This window comes from Silurus meridionalis, chromosome 9 (genome assembly GCF_014805685.1).
Source record: "Silurus meridionalis isolate SWU-2019-XX chromosome 9, ASM1480568v1, whole genome shotgun sequence".
Lineage (NCBI taxonomy): Eukaryota > Metazoa > Chordata > Actinopteri > Siluriformes > Siluridae > Silurus > Silurus meridionalis.
The window spans coordinates 6,126,490-6,149,538 of record NC_060892.1 but is presented as its reverse complement, the minus strand read 5'-3'; the positions used below and the strand labels follow the sequence as shown (position 1 = coordinate 6,149,538).

Sequence of the window (23,049 nt, the reverse complement as noted above, 5' to 3'; positions counted from 1 at the left end):
ACGCGTTTCATTCTCTCACACACACACACACACTTAACAGGTTTGCAATATTCTCTCTTCTCACGCAGTCGTGCAAAAAGTTGTATATAAAGTGCTGCACATCTCAGCCATGCGACGTTGAAAGATGACCGAAGTGAGCGACTTCTTTTCGAAGTGCCTTTTGCGATCTCCACCGTGGTGGACAGTGTGTTCAAGTTGTCTTTCATGTGTAGGAAACGTCATCTGATTGGCTTCTGCTGGCTGCTTGCTGCTGCCTTTCTGTTTGGTGCTCCCTACTTTAAAAGCCACCTCATCACTCCCTCATGGAGAGCCACCATGTTACGACTGTGATGGTGAGACCTGAGATGTTGTATGGTTTAGAGACAGTAGCCTTGAGTAAAAGACAGGAGGTGGAGCTGGAGGTAGCAGAGCTGAAGATGTTGAGGTTTTTGTTGGGAGTGACGACGATGGACAGGATTAGAAATGAGTTTATGCGCATGTAGGACGTTTTGGGGACAAGGTGAGGGAGGCGAGAGTGAGATGTTTGGACATGTGCAGAGGAGGGACATGGTGTATATCAGTAGGAGAATGCTGAGGATGGAGCCACCAGGAAGGAGGAAAAGAGGAAGACCAAGGAGGAGGTTTATGGATGTGGTGAGGGAAGACATGCAGGTTGTTGGGTTGAAAGAGGCAGATGTAGAGGACAGAGGCGGTATGAAGACGGATGATCCGCTGTGGCGACCCCTAATGGGAGAAGTCAAAAGAAGAAATATATATTTATAAGACTATATAGTTATTTAAATAGGTAGTTATTCTGGGAAATCAAGAAAGCGGCTTTATATAATAAATAAACTCATACTTTTTCCTATCACTTTCTTGAAGCTCTTGCGGCTCAAGTGAGTTAGCAACGCCCACTTATTTGCATGTAATACAGTTAATTTTCAAAAATCTGTAAAGGTTGACAATTTATTTTGCGGTAACAATATATACCCTCATACCACCCGACCCTACTGCAAGGTGCAAGGCAGGATTGGAGACACTAGTCCCGCTCCTAATATTGAGCCTACTAATTGTCTGGAGCCAGTCAATTGTTCGATCACTAGTTTGGAATGAGCAAAACCATTCAACTTTCCCAATAAACTTGTTTAATGTGACTGTTGATCCAGTAATATAAGCAGATACATAAAAGCATTTACATGTGCATCACTAACTCTTAATAGTCATCACTGATGATTAATTTGAGTTTTTTCCCCCTGTCAGTCTACCCGTAGCCGTTTTTACACTAAAGCAATGGATTCGATTTAAACATGTTGGGGCGCACCATGTGGGATCGTTTCGTCCTCTTTTAGCCACAGCAAGTGCTCTGTCCTTATTAAGAGCTCAGGCTGAAGCCAAACCCAGTCATATATCAGAGCTCATACTGCTGACCTCAAAATAATACCATCCAGCTTAGAGCAGGAGGACGTAGTGCACAGGATGGGATCTGGACACAGCCTGAAATGGGCTTCTGTCGAAGCTGCTTTAAGATGGGGTTTTTGGATTCCTACTATTCCTATGACCACTAATAATACTACTACTAATAATACAGCTGTGTTTGAATAGCAACAACCAAAACTGTAACCGGAAAAAGTACACTTAAAAGGGCTACACGAGTTCATTGATCTGCTGTATCAGTTCTTTATGTACACAAGTCCTCACGGCACTGCAGGTCGGCATTTAGCTGTGCTCGTAAAACCCCATAAAACTACAGAAAGAGAGCTGAAAAACGACAAAACGATGACTAAAATGCGAAAGAACGCCACGTGCAAAATGCTTCAGCCATCGCAACGTCTGCTTAGACATGTACACAAATGCTTCCTCCTTTTATAAGGTGCCATTACTTTTGTCCTGCTTGAGTGGCTAATCTTGGGCCATTTATTCGGTTTTTTTGCATTCTTTTTAATGTTTTTTTAAGAATGAAACCACTAAGATATAAAAACAGACTTTTGCAATCTCAAAACCAGCTCACCATTCTGGGGCCGATCAGTCAGATTTCATATTATCCTTTATTAAACACACACACACACACACACACACACACACACACACACACACAAACACCCAGGAGTGAGGTTGCAAAGAGAAAAATGGGAATTTATGGTAATTCGAAAAATTTTGGGAAATGTATATTAACTTCATACACAAACATAAATATAAACATTTTGTTTGGTCATAAGCTGACATGCATGTAAACTAATACAAATTAAAAAAATGCAACTTTTGATTTAATTGTTAGTATAGTTTGTTGCACAGTAGCCGACACATCACAAGGACGTTTTAAACATACATTTATGAACTATTTATGTAATGTCAGTGAATACTTGCCAAGATGGACATTTTTTACATTATTTTGTGTGCAGGAGTCAAAAAATTGTGTATGTTTTGGAGAAATGCACAGTGCATGTAGGGGGCGTGGCTTCATTAGCAGTAAGTGTGCTGTGTGCATGTGACTGATGAAAGTGCAAGGTAGAAATTAAAACTGAAATTGCATTCAATTTAACCAATAAATGATCCTGCAAGATTGTATTTTTTTTTTTAAACTTAATTTAAGTTTCCTGTTACAGGTTAACATGCAATTTTGTAAATTCCCAGTTTATTCCCATGGAAAGTTTCCAGTCTTGAAAATTCCCAGAAATTTGCAACCCTACTCAGGAGCACATGCATCCACTCCCAATGTATTCTTTAAATTTTCTTGGAAAATTAAATCCTTTTGTATCCAATAAAGTAAATAAATGGGGCTTGTTTTCATATGGTGTAACCATGGTGACAGTTTTGGGCTCTTCATTGATCATTTCGAATCAAGGTTTTTACAATTCATCATGCGCAAACGGTGACATCAAGATCGATTTATCAGATGTTACAGATGAAGGCTTATTGTCAGGAGCGGTTGTATTTACAGGAGATGAACATGTATCTTATCTAGTGATAAAGGGAGAGAGGGAATGGAGAGAGAGAACACACGTTTACAGCTGCTAGAATGTAAGTGACTAATGGTTTCATGGATAATCGCTGTAGTATAAAGTCTACTCAATCCTGCTTTGCTCTTAACGTATTATAAGCGATAGTTCGCAGGACGGGTCATTATGTCGTTATTATGTCAGCATAAGCAGTGATTTATTAGCGTTGCAGGGCATGATGGGAATTTGTCTTTAGCCAGTTGAGTAGTCCCAGATGGGTGTTGGGCTTTATTTCCCAAGCATTACATGTATTAATAACACAGGACACACAGTTTGGCTGCTAGGCAATAAGAACTATATATGTGCGTGTGTGTGTGTGTGTGTGTGTGTGTGTGTGTGCGCATGTATGTATGTATGTATGTATGTATGTATGTATGTATGTATATAAGTGTGTGTGTGTGTCTTAGTATAAATGTAAATCAGGTTATCTGTGTGTGTACATGTATATTGTGTGTATACATATATATAATGTATATAATGTATATAAGTGTGCTGTGTGCATGGGATTGATGAAAGTGCAGCATAGAAATTCAACTAAAATTGCATAAAATCTGATTGTTTTAACCATGTCGTTTAATGTATGTGCGTTTTATGTTATATTTATATGTATGTGTGTAGATAATATAATACACACACAATATAATGTATATGCATGTCTATCAGTTTGTGTGTGTGTGTGCGTTTATCTGTTTGTGTGTGTCACAGTTGGGCATTTGGAATGTGTGTGTGATGGATGTGTGTGTTGGAGGAAACAGTGGCGCCATGTTCATGGCCTTCCTGACGTGAGCAGTTTGACCTTCCCGATTGTTTCCTGCATTTGTGTGGCCGCTTCCTGTTTCACGTTTCTGAAAGGCCTTCTGGGAGATTAGACAAGTGTGTGATAGTTTGTTCTGAGGAATGGTCATAAATAGACCTGTAGTAAGGCCACTAAGCACTTCTGCTTCATTCTTAATTTCTTACAAATATTCCATCCATTCTATAAAACTGTCTAACATTAAAGAATTCATTAATTTCCCCCTCAGTCTGATCTTCAAGAAATCAAACATTGATGTGAACCAGAAGATGGTGTGATGAAGCAGAGTTACCGTTAGTACCCTGAGGTTGATTTCCTATGCTAGCCCACCCACATCATGGAACATAGTAGTTCCTGTTCACTCCTGCCTTATAATACACTGTATGGGCGAAAGTTTGTGGACACCTGACCGTAAGATCGGTATGTGCTTTCTGAACATCCCGTTCCACATTTAGTCCTTATTTGCTGTTATAATAACCTCCAGTGTTCTTGGAAGATGTTCCTCCAGATTTTGGAGTGTGCTTGTGGAGATTTGTGTTCATCAGCTACAAGGAATTTATTAAAGTCAGGTACTGATGTAGTTGAGGTGAGGAGGCCTGAGGTGCCATCATCGTTCCTTTTTAAGATCTTCAAGATCGTCCACACCAGTCCATGTAAAGCATAACTTAGAGAATTCTCTGGCTTTGTGTACAGGGGCATGTCTCCTAGTTTGTGTAAGGGGAAGATTTCATGCTGCCGCATCCAAAGACATCTTATATAATTTTGTGGTAACAGTTTGGGGAAGAACCACAAATGGTGTCCCGATACTTTTGTTTCTATATATACATCAGTTTCTAGAGTTTTCTCTCTCTTGAAGGTAATAAAGAACAAAAGGAGCAGGTGATGTTCTCGAGAAAGCCCACAGTGTAAACCTTTCAGTTCTGAGAATGTCAGAATATGTAAAGTTAACAGTTTGAACTCTCGACACTGGAGTTTCCCTCTGTAAATGGGAAACACATTTTTCTCGCAAAAAAAAAAAGTATTCGCCAGCTTAACGACTGCACAAGTCCATACCGATGAGCAGTTACCATAGCAACGATCGAATGAATTTAATAAAAAGCGTGTGATTTGCAGGTGCACAACTTGGGGAGCTGACATCAGAGAAACACATTCTGACCAATCTAAATTCAGTTTAAATGGTCCTGTGGGGTAAACAGAATTGTATAATTCCCCCAATCCCCCATCCGCCCCTTTGCCCCGCCTCTTTTGCCGCCCACTGCATTGATGTCGGCACATGCTGTTATCCCACCTCACCTGCGAATCTCCTTGTGCATGGGTTTTATTGCATCCAGCTGAGTTGCTGTTGTGATCTTTGGCAGTGTAAGGAACCTAACGCGTGTGTGTGTGTGCAGCTGTAAGGAGTCACCTTGCATGAGCTGTTGGGAATTCCCCTCTTAAATGAGCCATGTTTGGGGAAGCGAAGACCGAAAGCCTTCTGCTCTGCCATATTCTCTTCGGCGTGTGATTCAGACTGAATAACTAACTCACACTCTCACACATACACACACACACACACACACACACACACACACACACTGTTCCCCATCTCCTTAGCCTGAAAGTGAGCATTTTTATTTGGCTCTGCGACACACATACACATTCCAGCTACTTGAGCTCCAGGTCACAATCTAAACACAAGCACAATTTTTTTTTCTTTTTAGGGAAAATATTTTTAGAGCTCTTGACACTCGGTGTCAAGGAGTTTGGTGAGGAGTGTTTCAGGGTCGTCATATCTCGCAAAAATAGCTGCTCCAGCTGTGATTATCGGCATCACGCCGCACTGCTCGGTCCCGGCCGCTCGGGCTATTTAAGGACGCGAGGCGCGGATGCGTTCGGTTTCGGAAAGGAGATGCCGGCGAGCTTTGGCCTCATTATGCACGGAATGCAACCCGCAGATTTTATTTTCAGTTACGGACTTCTCATCTCATCATCATAACTTTATCTTTATTTTTTTGTTTTGTGTCAATTTGTACATTTCTGTGTGCGATATTTGTGGAAGCATTTCTTTGTTTGTGATTTCAACAATGCACATTGTTTTAAAACAGCCTTAGAAAGATAATAAAAGAATGTATATGTTTGTTCCTTATAATTGTACGTTTGTCTCGAGCCAGTGGTGACTGTGGGAAGGAAAAAATCCCTGAAATGGCAAAAAAGAAGAAACCTTGAGAGGAACCAGCCTCAAACAGGGAACCAATCCTCATCATCGGATGTCCATTCATTACAATTCCATCATGGTTAAGGTGTGCAGTGAAGGGCGATTAAATACAACCTGTGGTCCTGAGCAATTGTAGTCGACTGTCGATATTAATTACAATCCAAATCCATCCTCAAAGTTCTTATTTCCAAGCCATGTAATAAAAAATGCTTGTCATCTTCAATTTGAGCGAATTAGACATCTTCCGCTTCCGAAAGCGATTCCGAAAATAGCACTTCGGGGTAATTTAAGGATGCAGGAGTTGTCTCACTTACGTTAAAGCAGCTATAAACCGACATTCGCTTCCTGTCATTTGCTCAAAAATGAATTTGAAATTTATTTATATATATTTTTTTTTTATTGTTTATTTACTTGTATTTGCATTTCGATGTAATATGGCAATCAAATGCACTAAATGGGTTTTCAGATATTTCAGCAATGAAAATGTCAATTAAAAAAAAAAAAAAGAAAACAAATGACATTCATTTTATGAGATTTTTCTTTTGTATATTTAGTATTTAATAAAAATAAAGTACTTCTTATCCGATTACTCGATGAAATAATCAGTAAAATACTCGTTCACTAAAATAATCGATATGCAGCCAAAGTTAGAAGCTTGGTTTTAGACACTGGAGACTTTTCCCCCAAAATAATAATAATAATTGACTTCTTACGGAAGGTAACAGTGATTATTTGGGATGTGAGAGTATATGTGCAGCATTGCTCTGGATAGCAAAAATATTAGCGCAAAGAATGTATTCCGCCCTGGTTACCGTTATAAATGTGTGTATTATTTGAAAGCTGTCGATGTGAAAGTGGGTCCTGAAGAGGAGATTTGTGTGTAAATCTTATTGTTTTTGTCTTTCACTCCGTCTTTCCGTTCTGTCGCTCGTGTCCGTGATGTGGTATGCAGGCGGGCTGGAATTTTTTTTTTGGGCCTCCAAATGATAGACCAAACATGTCATCCCTGGCTGGGGTTACAGGAAAAAAAAAAAGATGGCGGCCTCATGCATAGGGATGGTGTGTGTGTGTGTGTGTGTGTGTGTGTGTGTGTGTGTGTGTGTGTGTGTGTGGACTCTCTGACCTCGCTGCATTTTACCATGTGTCGCTTATGTACTGCACATGCTGTTATCCCACCTCACCTGCGAATCTCCTTGTGCATGGGTTTTATTGCATCCAGCTGAGTTGCTGTTGTGATCTTTGGCAGTGTAAGGAACCTAACGCGTGTGTGTGTGTGCAGCTGTAAGGAGTCACCTTGCATGAGCTGTTGGGAATTCCCCTCTTAAATGAGCCATGTTTGGGAAGCGAAGACCGAAAGCCTTCTGCTCTGCCATATTCTCTTCGGCGTGTGATTCAGACTGAATAACTAACTCTCACACACACACACACACACACACACACACACACACACACACACACACACACACACACACACACACACACACACACTGTTCCCCATCTCCTCAGCCTGAAAGTGAGCATTTTTATTTGGCTCTGCGACACACATACACATTCCAGCTACTTGAGCTCCAGGTCACAATCTAAACACAAGCACAATTTTTTTTCTTTTAGGAAAATATTTTAGAGCTCTTGACACTCGGTGTCAAGGAGTTTAGTGAGGAGTGTTTCAGGGTCGTCATATCTCGCAAAAATAGCTGCTCCAGCTGTGATTATCGGCATCACGCCGCACTGCTCGGTCCCGGCCGCTCGGGCTATTTAAGGACGCGAGGCGCGGATGCGTTCGGTTTCGGAAAGGAGATGCCGGCGAGCTTTGGCCTCATTATGCACGGAATGCAACCCGCAGATTTTATTTTCAGTTACGGACTTCTCATCTCATCATCATAACTTTATCTTTATTTTTTTGTTTTGTGTCAATTTGTACATTTCTGTGTGCGATATTTGTGGAAGCATTTCTTTGTTTGTGATTTCAACAATGCACATTGTTTTAAAACAGCCTTAGAAAGATAATAAAAGAATGTATATGTTTGTTCCTTATAATTGTACGTTTGTCTCGAGCCAGTGGTGACTGTGGGAAGGAAAAATCCTGAAATGGCAAAAGAAGAAACCTTGAGAGGAACCAGCCTCAAACAGGGAACCAATCCTCATCATCGGATGTCCATTCATTACAATTCCATCATGGTTAAGGTGTGCAGTGAAGGGCGATTAAATACAACCTGTGGTCCTGAGCAATTGTAGTCGACTGTCGATATTAATTACAATCCAAATGCATCCTCAAAGTTCTTATTTCCAAGCCATGTAATAAAAAATGCTTGTCATCTTCAATTTGAGCGAATTAGACATCTTCCGCTTCCGAAAGCGATTCCGAAAATAGCACTTCGGGGTAATTTAAGGATGCAGGAGTTGTCTCACTTACGTTAAAGCAGCTATAAACCGACATTCGCTTCCTGTCATTTGCTCAAAAATGAATTTGAAATTTATTTATATATATATATTTTTTATTGTTTATTTACTTGTATTTGCATTTCGATGTAATATGGCAATAAAATGCACTAAATGGGTTTTCAGATATTTCAGCAATGAAAATGTCAATAAAAAAAAAAAAAAAGAAAACAAATGACATTCATTTTATGAGATTTTTCTTTTGTATATTTAGTATTTAATAAAAATAAAGTACTTCTTATCCGATTACTCGATGAAATAATCAGTAAAATACTCGTTCACTAAAATAATCGATATACAGCCAAAGTTAGAAGCTTGGTTTTAGACACTGGAGACTTTTCCCCCAAAATAATAATAATAATAGACTTCTTACGGAAGGTAACAGTGATTATTTGGGATGTGAGAGTATATGTGCAGCATTGCTCTGGATAGCAAAAATATTAGCGCAAAGAATGTATTCCGCCCTGGTTACCGTTATAAATGTGTGTATTATTTGAAAGCTGTCGATGTGAAAGTGGGTCCTGAAGAGGAGATTTGTGTGTAAATCTTATTGTTTTTGTCTTTCACTCCGTCTTTCCGTTCTGTCGCTCGTGTCCGTGATGTGGTATGCAGGCGGGCTGGAATTTTTTTTTTGGGCCTCCAAATGATAGACCAAACATGTCATCCCTGGCTGGGGTTACAGGAAAAAAAAAAAGATGGCGGCCTCATGCATAGGGATGGTGTGTGTGTGTGTGTGTGTGTGTGTGTGTGTGTGTGTGTGTGTGTGTGTGTGGACTCTCTGACCTCGCTGCATTTTACCATGTGTCGCTTATGTACTGCACTGCAGATGAACTTATCAGAGCAGCCAGTTCACAATGTGTTCTCACTCACACACACACACACACACACAAACACACAAGGTTTGCAGATCCGCTCTATACTTGGCTCCTCACATTCCACATCTGCTGTTTCCATTCCTCCCTCGTCCTGCACGTGCACACACGTCGGCCTTCGTTCTTTTTAATGGCTTCCCTGGTTTTCTTTCCTTCCCAGAGACCCCCATTTATCATGGTCACCGAATCGGCCGCGCTGACTAGCATGCTAGCGTGGGCCTGAGAAACGGCATCTTTGCCAGGTGTCTGTCCGTTTTAGAGGGAGGAGAAGTAGAAGGGGGAAAAAAAGTATGCCGGTGTGTTTTTCCACATCTCGTGGTATGGAAACTTGACGCTGATTCATGGCGGAGGTATTTGTCGGTCATAGTTTGCTCCGAGCAACACGCCAGTGTTCGCCACCCATGCTAATGTTTAGCATGCCTGTCTGCCCTCACTTGAGGCCATTGTTTGAACTTTGGTGGACACTGCTAGTGAGGCGTCTTTGCTTCGCGTCTAAACTATGTTGGAGCTACAAACGCAACCTGTTGAAAGTCTCCATGTGGTAAAAGGTGCTCACTACAGACTGAGCTCTATATTATCGTCTTATTGGTTCATTTAATGACGAAGACTAATCAAGCCGTAATGTTCAAGCTCACGTTATACAAGCCACTGCATCCTGGTATCTCTTTTTGGTGTCCGCACACACTATAATCCATCTTTAGCTTAAATCTGATGCATGACCAGAGCAGCACTTCATATATCAGCGGGAGGAACCCGCACTCTGGTCACTGCAGTTCCCGGAATCTGGCACGGATCTGAGAAAGGAAGAGGAAATCCAAAGATTTATAGCGCATTTTTGTTTTATTTGTAACCCCGGTCGCCAAGGCGACAAACAGAGCCGTCTTAGTATCGCGCCAGGGAGATTTTAGCCCCGGGTTGAACCCTGTGTCCAGACGGGTTGAGATGGTGGACGGAGATAGTGGTCAGGGTCGCACCCGATACCAAAAACAGCAACGCCAAACAGCTGTTCGACACAAGCTGCTTCGTTTTAGTCATAAACCACACGGATGTGCGTTTACTCAGTAGGACTGACTGCTGTTTGAGAAAGGCATCTCCCGACGTCATGAGCGTCATGATCATTTGGTCTTGTTTTTAATTGTCTGGTAGTAAATCAGTGTTTCTTCATTTGTCGAAACCGATGGCGATCGGATCATTATCTCCAAATCTGGTGGATTGTTATTTTACACGCACACACACACACACACACACACACACACACACACACACACACACACACACACAATTTATTTATTTTATATATACAGGGAGTGCAGAATTATTAGGCAAATGAGTATTTTGACCACATCATCCTCGTTATGCATGTTGTCTTACTCCAAGCTGTATAGGCTGGAAAGCCTACTACCAATTAAGCATATTAGGTGATGTGCATCTCTGTAATGAGAAGGGGTGTGGTCTAATGACATCAACACCCTATATCAGGTGTGCATAATTATTAGGCAACTTCCTTTCCTTTGGCAAAATGGGTCAAAAGAAGGACTTGACAGGCTCAGAAAAGTCAAAAATAGTGAGATATATTGCAGAGGGATGCAGCAGTCTTAAAATAGCCAAGCTTCTGAAGCGTGATCATCGAACAATCAAGCGTTTCATTCAAAATAGTCGACAGGGTCGCAAGAAGCGTGTGGAAAACCAAGGCGCAAAATAACTGCCCGTGAACTGAGAAAAGTCAAGCGTGCAGCTGCCAAGATGCCACTTGCCACCAGTTTGGCCATATTTCAGAGCTGCAACATCACTGAGTGCCCAAAAGCACAAGGTGTGCAATACTCAGAGACATGGCCAAGGTAAGAAAGGCAGAAAGTCGACCACCACTGAACAAGACACACAAGCTGAAACGTCAAGACTGGGCCAAGAAATATCTCAAGACTGATTTTCTAAGGTTTTATGGACTGATGAAATGAGAGTGAGTCTTGATGGGCCAGATGGATGGGCCCGTGGCTGGATTGGTAAAGGGCAGAGAGCTCCAGTCCGACTCAGACGCCAGCAAGGTGGAGGTGGAGTACTGGTTTGGGCTGGTATCATCAAAGATGAGCTTGTGGGGCCTTTTCGGGTTGAGGATGGAGTCAAGCTGAACTCCCAGTCCTACTGCCAGTTTCTGGAAGACACCTTCTTCAAGCAGTGGTACAGGAAGAAGTCTGCATCCTTCAAGAAAAACATGATTTTCATGCAGGACAATGCTCCATCACACACGCCCAAGTACTCCACAGCGTGGCTGGCAAGAAAGGGTATAAAAGAAGAAAATCTAATGATATGGCCTCCTTGTTCACCTGATCTGAACCCCATTGAGAACCTGTGGTCCATCATCAAATGTGCGATTTACAAGGAGGAAAACAGTACACCTCTCTGAACAGTGTCTGGGAGGCTGTGGTTGCTGCTGCACGCAATGTTGATGGTGAACAGATCAAAACACTGACAGAATCCATGGATGGCAGGCTTTTGAGTGTCCTTGCAAAGAAAGGTGGCTATATTGGTCACTGATTTGTTTTGTTTGGTTTTGAATGTCAGAAATGTATATTTGTGAATGTTGAGATGTTATATTGGTTTCACTGGTAAAAATAAATAATTGAAATGGGTATGAATTTGTTTTTGTTGTTGCCTAATAATTATGCACAGTAATAGTCACCTGCACACACAGATATCCCCTAAAATAGCTAAAACTAAAACTACTTCCAAAAATATTCAGCTTTGATATTAATGAGTTTTTGTGTTCATTGAGAACATGGTTGTTGTTCAAATTAAATCCTCAAATAAAATTAATCCTCAAAATACAACTTGCCTAATAATTCTGCACTCCTGTATATATATATATATATATATATATATATATATATATATATATATATATATATATATATTTTACACACACACTTAAAATTTCTCACATAATGATTCATAATTTTCTTTGATTTTTAACTTGTGCGTACAAATGATCAATAGCATGGACCTGGGACATGAAACCGGCTTGTGTATCTAGACCAGGTTATCTTCTTCATTGGTGAGAAGTAGCTCCAAGTCCCTCCACGTTCACTGTTTGGCGCAGTTAAGAGGTTTTGTCTGATCTTCTGCACGGTTGGACATCTCCTACTTCATGTTTATGTCTTGTAGCGTGTCAGCTGATCCTTCGTCCTTCAGCGCTGTAGGTCTCCTGCTCTGTTAATCTTTAACACTCGAGCTGCTCACTCTTGTCCATATGTGCCCTCAGCCATGGGATCAAAGTGCCCTGAGTGTCCGGATCCTCCTTCTGACATTTTCCTGCTCCTCCTAGCTCTCGGCTGATTATCCTCTTCATGTCGGCTCTTATTAGAATAAATATGTTAATTAGCATGTTTTCGAAAAGCTTGTGTTCAATTGCTGCTGCAACCAGCAGTGGTGTGGAAGTGTGTGTATGGGTGTGTGTATATCCCTAGCCAGTGTAATAGATTGTCTTTGTTTTTTTGCAGAAGAATGATGACCACCAGTGTAAACTTTGGATTAATGATGCATGAGCCCTGTGTGTGTGTGTGTGTGTGTGTGTGTGTGTGTGTGTATATGTGTGTGTGTGTGTGTGTGTGTGTGGACATTGAGTATTTATTGACTCATTAAACTTAGAAATGCAGTAGCTTGTAGCTCACAGTGCTCTTACATGGCTTTTTTTTTTGCCACGATGCATGCAGCTGGCTGTGCAAGGGGAAAAACAAACTGACAGAGAATGTTCCGACTCTCTCTGATTATCCCAGAACAGAAATCTCGGGCTGATACGGGCTTCGTTTCCAAATGTTGAATTTCACATGACTAATGCCGGGCGATTTTTAATAGTCCTTTGCGATTGTACAGACATGATCCCTAAGTCACGCTGTAGGATCTCGCTTGCCATAATGTCCGACTGGAGCAGTCAAAAACTGACACGCACAAGAAAATGATTCATATGCAGTTTTACGTTATTAGTCCTTGACTCGCGTTCTGTCGCTAACGGTAGCTTGCAGCAAGCAAATATAATCTGTAGCGTTAATTCTGTTCACGACATTCCTTAGTGATTAAAACATCATACAAACACTCCTTTTCCCTCCATTACTCTAAGTTTCTCTTTTTTTGTACTGTCTACCTGACTAAACTTTCTTTCGGCTTTTACCATTAGGGGTCGCCACAGTGGATCATCCGCATGTTTGATTTGGCACGTTTTTACGCTGGATGCCCTTCCTAACGCAACCCTCCCTATTTATCCGGGCTTGAGGCCGGCACTAAGGCTTGTGCAACCCTAATGGCTGGGGTTGGTTCCCTGACCGGGGATCGAACCCGGGCCGCAGCGTTGAGAGCGCCGCATCCTAACCACTAGACCACCAGGGAACCTGTACTGTCTACCTGACTGGTTTCCACATTTTCTCTGAGGTGGTTTGAAGTTGTCGAGCTAATCATGCAGGTTCGGCGCTCCTATTGGTTCTTGGTTTGACGGTCTTCGTAGGAGATGTCCCTTTGCAGGAATAAATGAAATCCTCTGACACTGTCAGAATTTTACTGGAAGAAAAAATTTTGCGCAACGGCTATTAATCAGCTGTCAGTGAACATGTCAAACCTGGAATGGGATCAGTGCTTAAACAACAAATTACATGAAATAAATCTTGATGTTGGGGAAAAAACATATTTTTCATTTTAATAATGGCTGAGATTTAAGTTATTTACACACACGCCAGATTTGGCACTAAAAAACAAGCACATACATTTTTATTATAGGGAGGAAATTCCCCAAAATGTTCATCCTGTCAGAATTCATTATCATTAATTATTATTATACATATTATTTATTCATATTATTTATACATAGACCTGTTTTTCTGCATATACAGCATATGCTTACATATTTCAGGCAATTTTTAATGATTATTAAGTGTGTTTAAGCATTTTTCTGGAAGGTTGCGAATGATTTGTACGTTGTTGGGGTGGAGCATTGTGGTGGGAGGGCGGAGCCATGAGGGGGTTACATTAGGAATCTTGCCCAGAAACAGCCCTGACTGTCTACCCCTTTGAGAAACTTGTTATTCTTTTGATACCTTTGAAAAGGCTTTTGATCAAGTTAATCGAAATGTAGTCTTAAGGTTTTTAGAAAAATTAATCAAACATATTATTAATTTTTTTTTATATCTGGCTTTCACCATGAGCAGAGGCATAGAAGCTGGCATGGCATTAAGGAAAAGAAAAACCAGTGATCAAAAACTACAGATTTTTTTTTTTGAGGATTATAGGAATCTTTTGGGATTTTAAAGATTTGTCTCCGGCAACTAAAACGTGGCCAAAATCGCAGTGTGCACCTGGTTTAAGGCAAATATAATCAATAATTTGTCAGATTTCCTTTCCTTTCTTGTACGTCTTGTAGGTCTTGTACTTAGAGTTGCTTTTGGATTTAACATGGGGGAAAATCAGATCAGATCGCTGATTCTTATCTTTCTGAATCCAGTTTATATTCTTATAATTGTGCCTGCTTTCGAGATGTGTGCAGTGAAAGGACAGCGAAAGTGCCTTCCCTGTGTCTGAGGGCTGTACAAATGATCCAGCATGCCGCTATCGAATATCGTAACCCATGCAGTGATATGAAGATGTGATCGCTCATGCATGCAGTGTTCACGGATAAGAGAAGCTCTTAGCAACAACTTTTTTTTGTCATGCTTGTTTGAAACGGAAGTCAAAGTGGCACCTTTTTGCCCTCCAGCTACTGCTCTTTAGTTATCTTGCGTGACTCATTCTCTCCACTGGCCTTGCACACACACACTCACACTCACACACACACTCACACTCACACACATACTGTACACACACGCACGGCTAGCACTCGACCCAATTGTTGTCTAACTTTTTGAGTTGCTTGCACTGGTGGTTTTGTATGCTGATCCCCAGTGTCCTCAAAGATGCATCTGCTGAGCCAGCAAGAGATGCATGTGAGACATGTGTCCGATATGTAGACATCCCAAAGTGTAGCTTTTCGATGACCTACAATTGATTTATTGGTATTTTTATAGTTTGTTAATCATTAACACAAAAGTAAATGATTAGTAGCATGTCAGCAAGCTGGAAAGGCTTATTGGGAGTTATTGTTGATACTGATATTTTGTCCTTTGTCCTTAAATCTCTGGACAGTTTAATAATATCTGTGGAGAAATGTTGAAAATTTGGTTCGTTTTTTCCCCCTATTTGTAGGGGTGATTATGATTGGTCAGCAGTGATATTTTAGTCAGTGTTGGTGCTGGTTTGTGTTATGGTTTTGGGTTTACGGTGGCTTGGCTGCATTTGGTTTTGATGGTTTGTGTCACTGTGGTTTGGCTCACTGATGGCAGACTGGTGTAGGCTGGTGGTGTAGGTCAAGGTTTGTAGATTAAATAGTGGTTTGGAGTGGGTTTTTTTTATTATTTTGGCTTGGACCAGTATTGTTGGTTTAGGTTTTGTCAGCATTGGTATTTTGGGTAAGTATTGTTTGGTTTGTCAATGTTGGTGGGTTTGGTTAGCGTTTGTAGGTTTGGGTCAGTGTTGATGGGTTTGGGTAGTGTTAGTAGGTTTGGGTCAGTGTTGATGGGTTTGGGTAGTGTTAGTAGGTTTGGGTCAGTGTTGATGGGTTTGGGTAGTGTTAGTAGGTTTGGGTCAGTGTTGATGGGTTTGGGTAGTGTTAGTAGGTTTGGGTCAGTGTTGATGGGTTTGGGTAGTGTTAGTAGGTTTGGGTCAGTGTTGATGGGTTTGGGTAGTGTTTGTAGGTTTGGGTCAGTGTTGATGGGTTTGGGTAGTGTTAGGAGGTTTGGGTCAGTGTTAATAGGTTTAGATAGTGTTTGTAGGTTTGGGTCAGTGGTGTTGGTTTGGTTAGTGTTGGTGGGTTTGGGTCAGTGATGTCCATTTTGGGCTAGTGTTGATTGGTTTGGAACGGTGTTGGTGGGTTTGGGGTCAGTATTGAGTTTGCAATAGTGTTGTTGTGTTTGGGTCAGTGTTGTTGTGTTTGGGTCAGTGTTGTTGTGTTGGGTCAGTGTTGTTTATTGCTTTGGTCTGTGTTCCTGAATTATGTCAGTCTTCTTTTTTTGTTGGCTATCACTGCTATTGTGTTTTTGTTTAACATGAGCCTAAGGTAAATTCTTGTAAATTCTTGTAATTAGCTTTCAGTCTTAGGTTTTGTGTAAGAATGCATTAGTTTCTTTTCTGAGTTGTGTTTGTGGTGTGTTGCTGAAGAGTCCAACATGCACAGTGTTGTGTGTTGAATATGAAACAGCTCTGTATCTGCAGTGCAGCCATTACACTGCTGCAGGGTCAAACTCACACACACACACACACACACACACACACACACACCACTTTGTTCCTGACTGCCTGCATCCTTCCCCTGCATTCAGCACCCACAATCGCTTGCTGAATCGACGTCTTCTTTCTTTCTACTGACCTTTAAACATGTATTTTATGGTTTCATTTTTTCGACTGTTAGGGAAAATGGATATTGCCATATTTATCCCTGTAGTCTGGTTTTCGTCGGTTCTTTGTTCAGCGTGATTGAAAATAACACAAAAACACAGAAAATGCAAGTCAGTTTAAAACGGTCTGTGTTTGTATATATAATGAGAGGATTGCTCATTCAGGCTCATGAGACCCGAGAGCACACTTTTGGCTTCTGACGAGCTCTTTAATACCGAAGTGATTGATTACATGGATTATGTTTGTTTTTAAACTCGTCCATATATGGCTTTAGTGTGGATTTAGAAGTTAAGCCATTTTAAATCGTCATATTGTTTTGTTTTTTTTGACAAAGGAGCATTTCACCTACACGCTGCTAAAGTTTAATGAAATGCATCCAAATAAGGCTGTGCTAACTGCCCTTCACTAGCATGTACACTTTAACAATCTCGTACAAACATGATGGTGGGCCTCTTTATTACGACAGAGTTTCAGAATACTAGGATCAGAAAGACCTAAGACCCTGTTAAGTCTCTATTTATAGCTGCAAAATCTCTTGGTCTTTGTTGCCATTACAGATCTTGTGGCTGATGTTTAAGCTCCTGCAGTTATATATATTTAAATATATATAATCCACTGTATGGACAAATGTTTGTGGACACCTGACCATAAGATTGCTGTGTGTTTTTTGGACATCCCATTCCCATTTTCTTTTATAATAACCTCCACCTTTCTGAGATGTTCCACTAGATTTTGGAGTGAGCTTGTGGTGATTTGTTCTCATTCAACCATTCGGAGATCAGTACCGTTTAGTAATTAGTAATGTCAGGTACTGATGGAGGTGAGGTGAGGTGAGGAGGTCTGGGGTGCAGTCAGCATTTCAATTCATCCCAAAGGTGTTCAATAGGGTTGAAGTCAGAGCGCTATATCAGGACACTCAAGATCTTCCACTTCAACCCATGTAAACTATATCTAATTGGAAGTGGTAGCTTAGTGGTTAAGGCTCGGAGCTACTGATCAGAAGGTCAGGGGTTTAAGCACCAGTATCGACAAGATGCCACTCTTAACCCCTTAGGGGAGTTGTATCATGGCTGACCTTGCGTTATGACCCCAGCTTCCTAACATTGCTGTGGTATGCGAAGAAAGAATTTCACTGTGATAAGTAAAAACTCCTTTTTTTTCTTATAGTGCTGGCTTTGTGCACAGGATCTTTGCCATGCTGGAACTGGTCTCCTATTTTAAGTGAAGGGAAAATTTCATGCTACCGCATCCTATACAATTTTGTGCCTTCAACTCTGAGTTAACATTTTGGGGAAAATCCACATATGGCATGAAAAGACAGGTGTCTCGATACTTTTGTCTATATAGTGTGTATGATTATATATTTTTTTGGTATTAGGTTGTGCGTAATCATTTTATTGCACTGAAATAGTGTGCCATCTAAAAATGGAGGGATGTATGAAAGGATGGATGGAGGGGTAAAAGGATGGATAGATTGATTCATTAATCGCAGAGGCAAATTCATGTATTACTTAAAGCAAATATAGAGTAAATGGAGTATATATATAATGTAGAGTTTTAAAAACGGCAAATAAGTGGTAAAGAAGAATCAGATGCAGTATGAGGGTGGGAGTGTAGTATAGTGTTTAGTGTGAATATTTCTAAATATGAGTGAATGTGAATTGTAAATATTTCTGATACACCGGCAGACGTGAGGTAAATCACAGTGACTGTGCATTACCAGAGTGGACATTGTGAGCTGTGTAACAGAAGAACAGTGAATGGCATTAGTGGCAGTGTGTATGGAAATAAATAGTGGATCATCTTTGGTCAAGTTCAAATATTGCTCAGTGAGCTAATCGACGACTTCAAAATAAACAATCTAAACCTTTCTAAAACTAATATTCTTATCAATTATCTTATGCACGAGTGTGGTTGTTTTTACACTCATTTTTCAATGGATACGTAAGACAAACGAGTTTCCCCTTTCCAGAATAAATCCATATTGTGTCTAAATCACTCCATATGTCCCATAAAGCCTTTAGTCAGAGACGGAAAAAGCCCAACTTGAAATCTTACAGCTGTGCAGAATTAGCTACGTGAACAGAACTGACAGGAAACAAAGCGCAGGAAGTGTGTTTGAAGTCTCGAACATGGATCATCGACAATAGATCGTCTGTATAGAATCTGCCTAACTGAAATGAAGATACAGCGGTTAGAACGCAGGGGCTGAAAAGACGATAGCAGCACGCGGAACGGATTAGGAAATCCAGATGGTAGGGACAACGAGGGAATCAGGAGCAGTCGATGCCATAAGATGGCAGTAATTATTGGGCGAGATGGCGGATGAAGGTGAACAGGAACCTGCAGGAGTCTTCCCGATGACCTGCGGGAGATAAAAGAGAAGAAAAATCAATTTGTGTGGTGCCATAGTCTAAACCATCATCACTTACACACTTATATGTCAACTATACTGGGCGGCTGATCACATGATCATATCACATGCTTTATAGATGCACCCAAGTGGAATTAAAGGTTATATTATTTATTATTAATTGTAAAGTACAAATTGAGAAATATAGGGCATAGGGTTTTGTCATTACAGGGTGGAGAAAAATTACTTAAACACAAAAAGCTGTGTGTAATTGACAAAATATAGAAAAGTGGCTGGGTTTTGTAGTTGGCTTGATGATATCCATACCATAATATCAAATATATATTTTTATAACAATTAATTCATTATAAAGCAGCCTTTTTTTTATTTTATAAAAAGCTTGTTTAAAAAAAATGCCCATTACTATTATATGGCTACATATAAAGAGATTTTATCATCTACTATACTTCACTATATCTACACCATAACTGAACTGTATGTATATCCACATTTTTTGTGCTCGTTCAGCCACAAGGGTGTTAGAAAAACTGATGCAGGTGAGATAATAGTCCTTATTTAAAGTTCTGACGGTCGTAGATTCTTAATGATGGTATTTTTAGATACTGCAAGGTCTTAAGCGGGCTACACATTGTTTATGGGTTTATTTCTATAGCGCATTTTCACAATGGACATCGTCTCAAAGCAGCTTTACAGACCTTAAGAATGAAAGTGAATTGTGTATTTATCCCTGATGAGCAAGCCTATAAAACACACATATACGCCGTCCTCAAGGGCAAGGTTGAGGTATGAGTCATACCTTCAGCAGCTGCTGTGAGTTAAGTTGGCTAAGCGCTAACACAGGTGACTCACCTCGCCTCAGAGCTATTTGTTTTTTTTTCATTAGCTTTTAACTCATCTTTACTCTCGAATTAATTTGACCCGGGGTGTTGTTTTTGTAAATGCTCTTTATTAATAAACCGGACTTGGCTCGACAGGAGCTTGTGTCCCTTCAGTCGGAAACATCCTGATAGGCTGCGATGGCGTGTTTGTTCCCTGTTTGCTGATATCTAATCAATTTTTTTTTTAAGCTTGAGTTTGATTGACCCTCATTTGCCCGAGCAAAGCGGATGTCGGTGACGTTAGACCTTTGCCCCAGGCTTGGAGTGCAGGAAATCGACATCTAGAACATGACACATTTCACTAACAAATACGTTAATAAGCAGGAAGAAATGGCTCATCTTGCTTTATCAGTTTTCGGAGGACAGAGTTTACTCTTTACCCTGCTGCAGTGTTTGTCTTGAGTGCAGAAAAGGTTCATTTCTTGTCGACAGCATTTTTTTAAATTTTAAGTAGGTGTGAAACATTTCTCATGCTTTCGTCATAAAATACGGTTAGATATAGTCAAAATGCTTTACATTTTGCAGACTAACTAAATAGTGTCATACCCATTGAATCAGGGTAAATAGGTTGACTGATAAATTAGCAAGATGCCAAACTCTTAAACTAGCATTATAGGAAACAAGTTACTGCCGAAATCTAACATTAGGAACAGGCTGATTTCAAAAACTAGCATTAGGAAACAAGGTAAAAAAACTAGCATTATAATAAAGACCAGTTAGCATGATTCCTTTGATCTGTGTCTCAATATGCTGGGATTTTACATCACCAGCAATGTTGGAAACAATTGAACTTAAGAACTATCATTCGATTAAATAGGTTAATTCAAAAACTAGCGTTATTAACTAGCTTTATTTTTAGTGTATGTATTTAATGCTTATAAAGAGGCTTTCATCTTTAGCTAGCATAAAAGCGGATGAGGAGGAAACCAATCTTGAACTAGCAGTGTAGTAATTAGCATTACACTTGTTTATTGTTGTCTGAATGACGTTAGAGGCTTTTGCTAACATGTTAAACTTTGTTGGTGAGTAAAAGTTGTTCACCACAAGAGCACTAAGCAGTGATACTCTCTGCCCAAACAGCCCCAAGATGGAAATGTGTGAAAGCCGTGACAGAAACAGTTCAGCAACGTTTTGTACACAACACGTTTAACATCACACATGTCAGTCCTACCAAAGCTGCTTGGAGAATCCTAGATCATTGATAGTTTGTGGATGCTTTGTAGATGATTGGAGCTGGTTTATGGATGCTTTGTAGATGATGGCAGGTGGTGTATAGATGTGTGATAAATGACTGTAGATGGTTTATGGATGTGCTGTAGAATATGGGGGATGGTTCATGTGGATGTGTTGTAGATGATTTGAGATCGTTCATGAGGCGTTAATGATGGGAAGTGATTTATGGGTGCATTGTAGATGATGGGAGGTGGTGTATGGATGCGTTGTACAAGATGGGAGATGGTGTATGGGTGCATTGTAGATTATGAGAGATGTTTTTTTTGATGGGTTAGAGATGGTTAGTAATGCATTCTAGATGATGGGAGATGGTTTGTAGATGCATTGTAGAGGATTGGAGATGGTTTATGGATATGTTGTAGAAGTTGGGAGATTAAAGGAACTGTTTGAGAGTGTTTCATTATCCACTTCAAACAAAGTGCTGCAAAAGAGCGGGAGGTGCTACCCGATTAGCAGACGTTGAAACCTGTTGTGTTGAGGAACAGTCTGTTGCAGTACCCGTGAATCACCTCACCACCAATTCCACTTCAAACGAATCGTAGGTGATTTTTTTTTTTTTTTTTTTTTTTTTTTTTTTTTTTTTTTTTTTTTTTTTTTTTTTTTTTTTTTTTTTTTTTTTTTTTTTTTTTTTTTTTTTTTTTTTTTTTTTTTTTTTTTTTTTTTTTTTTTTTTTTTTTTTTTTTTTTTTTTTTTTTTTTTTTTTTTTTTTTTTTTTTTTTTTTTTTTTTTTTTTTTTTTTTTTTTTTTTTTTTTTTTTTTTTTTTTTTTTTTTTTTTTTTTTTTTTTTTTTTTTTTTTTTTTTTTTTTTTTTTTTTTTTTTTTTTTTTTTTTTTTTTTTTTTTTTTTTTTTTTTTTTTTTTTTTTTTTTTTTTTTTTTTTTTTTTTTTTTTTTTTTTTTTTTTTTTTTTTTTTTTTTTTTTTTTTTTTTTTTAAGCTTGAGTTTGATTGACCCTCATTTGCCCGAGCAAAGCGGATGTCGGTGACGTTAGACCTTTGCCCCAGGCTTGGAGTGCAGGAAATCGACATCTAGAACATGACACATTTCACTAACAAATACGTTAATAAGCAGGAAGAAATGGCTCATCTTGCTTTATCAGTTTTCGGAGGACAGAGTTTACTCTTTACCCTGCTGCAGTGTTTGTCTTGAGTGCAGAAAAGGTTCATTTCTTGTCGACAGCATTTTTTTTAATTTTAAGTAGGTGTGAAACATTTCTCATGCTTTCGTCATAAAATACGGTTAGATATAGTCAAAATGCTTTACATTTTGCAGACTAACTAAATAGTGTCATACCCATTGAATCAGGGTAAATAGGTTGACTGATAAATTAGCAAGATGCCAAACTCTTAAACTAGCATTATAGGAAACAAGTTACTGCCGAAATCTAACATTAGGAACAGGCTGATTTCAAAAACTAGCATTAGGAAACAAGGTAAAAACTAGCATTATAGGAAACAAGTTACTGCGAAATCTAACATTAGGAACAGGCTGATTTCAAAAACTAGCATTAATACACAGGCTAACTCAACAACTAGCGTTATAGTGAACAGGTTAACTTAAAACCTAGCATTATTGTAAACAAGCTAACCCAAAACTAGCATTAGGAAACAAGGTAAAAACTAGCATTATAGGAAACAAGTTACTGCCGAAATCTAACATTAGGAACAGGCTGATTTCAAAAACTAGCATTAATACACAGGCTAACTCAACAACTAGCGTTATAGTGAACAGGTTAACTTAAAACCTAGCATTATTGTAAACAAGCTAACCCAAAACTAGCATTAGGAAACAAGGTAAAAACTAGCATTATAGGAAACAAGTTACTG

At 39.6% G+C, this 23,049-nt stretch overlaps 1 protein-coding gene and 1 non-coding gene across 2 annotated transcripts in view; one reads left to right on the top strand and one right to left on the bottom strand.

The window, feature by feature from the left end:
- Positions 1–23,049, top strand: part of insrb (insulin receptor b) — a 90,168-nt gene that overhangs the window by 35,644 nt on the left and 31,475 nt on the right. The window lies entirely within an intron of this gene.
- trnae-cuc lies at positions 13,579–13,650 on the bottom strand. The gene has a single exon. It is a non-coding gene; the product is annotated as a tRNA-Glu (tRNA).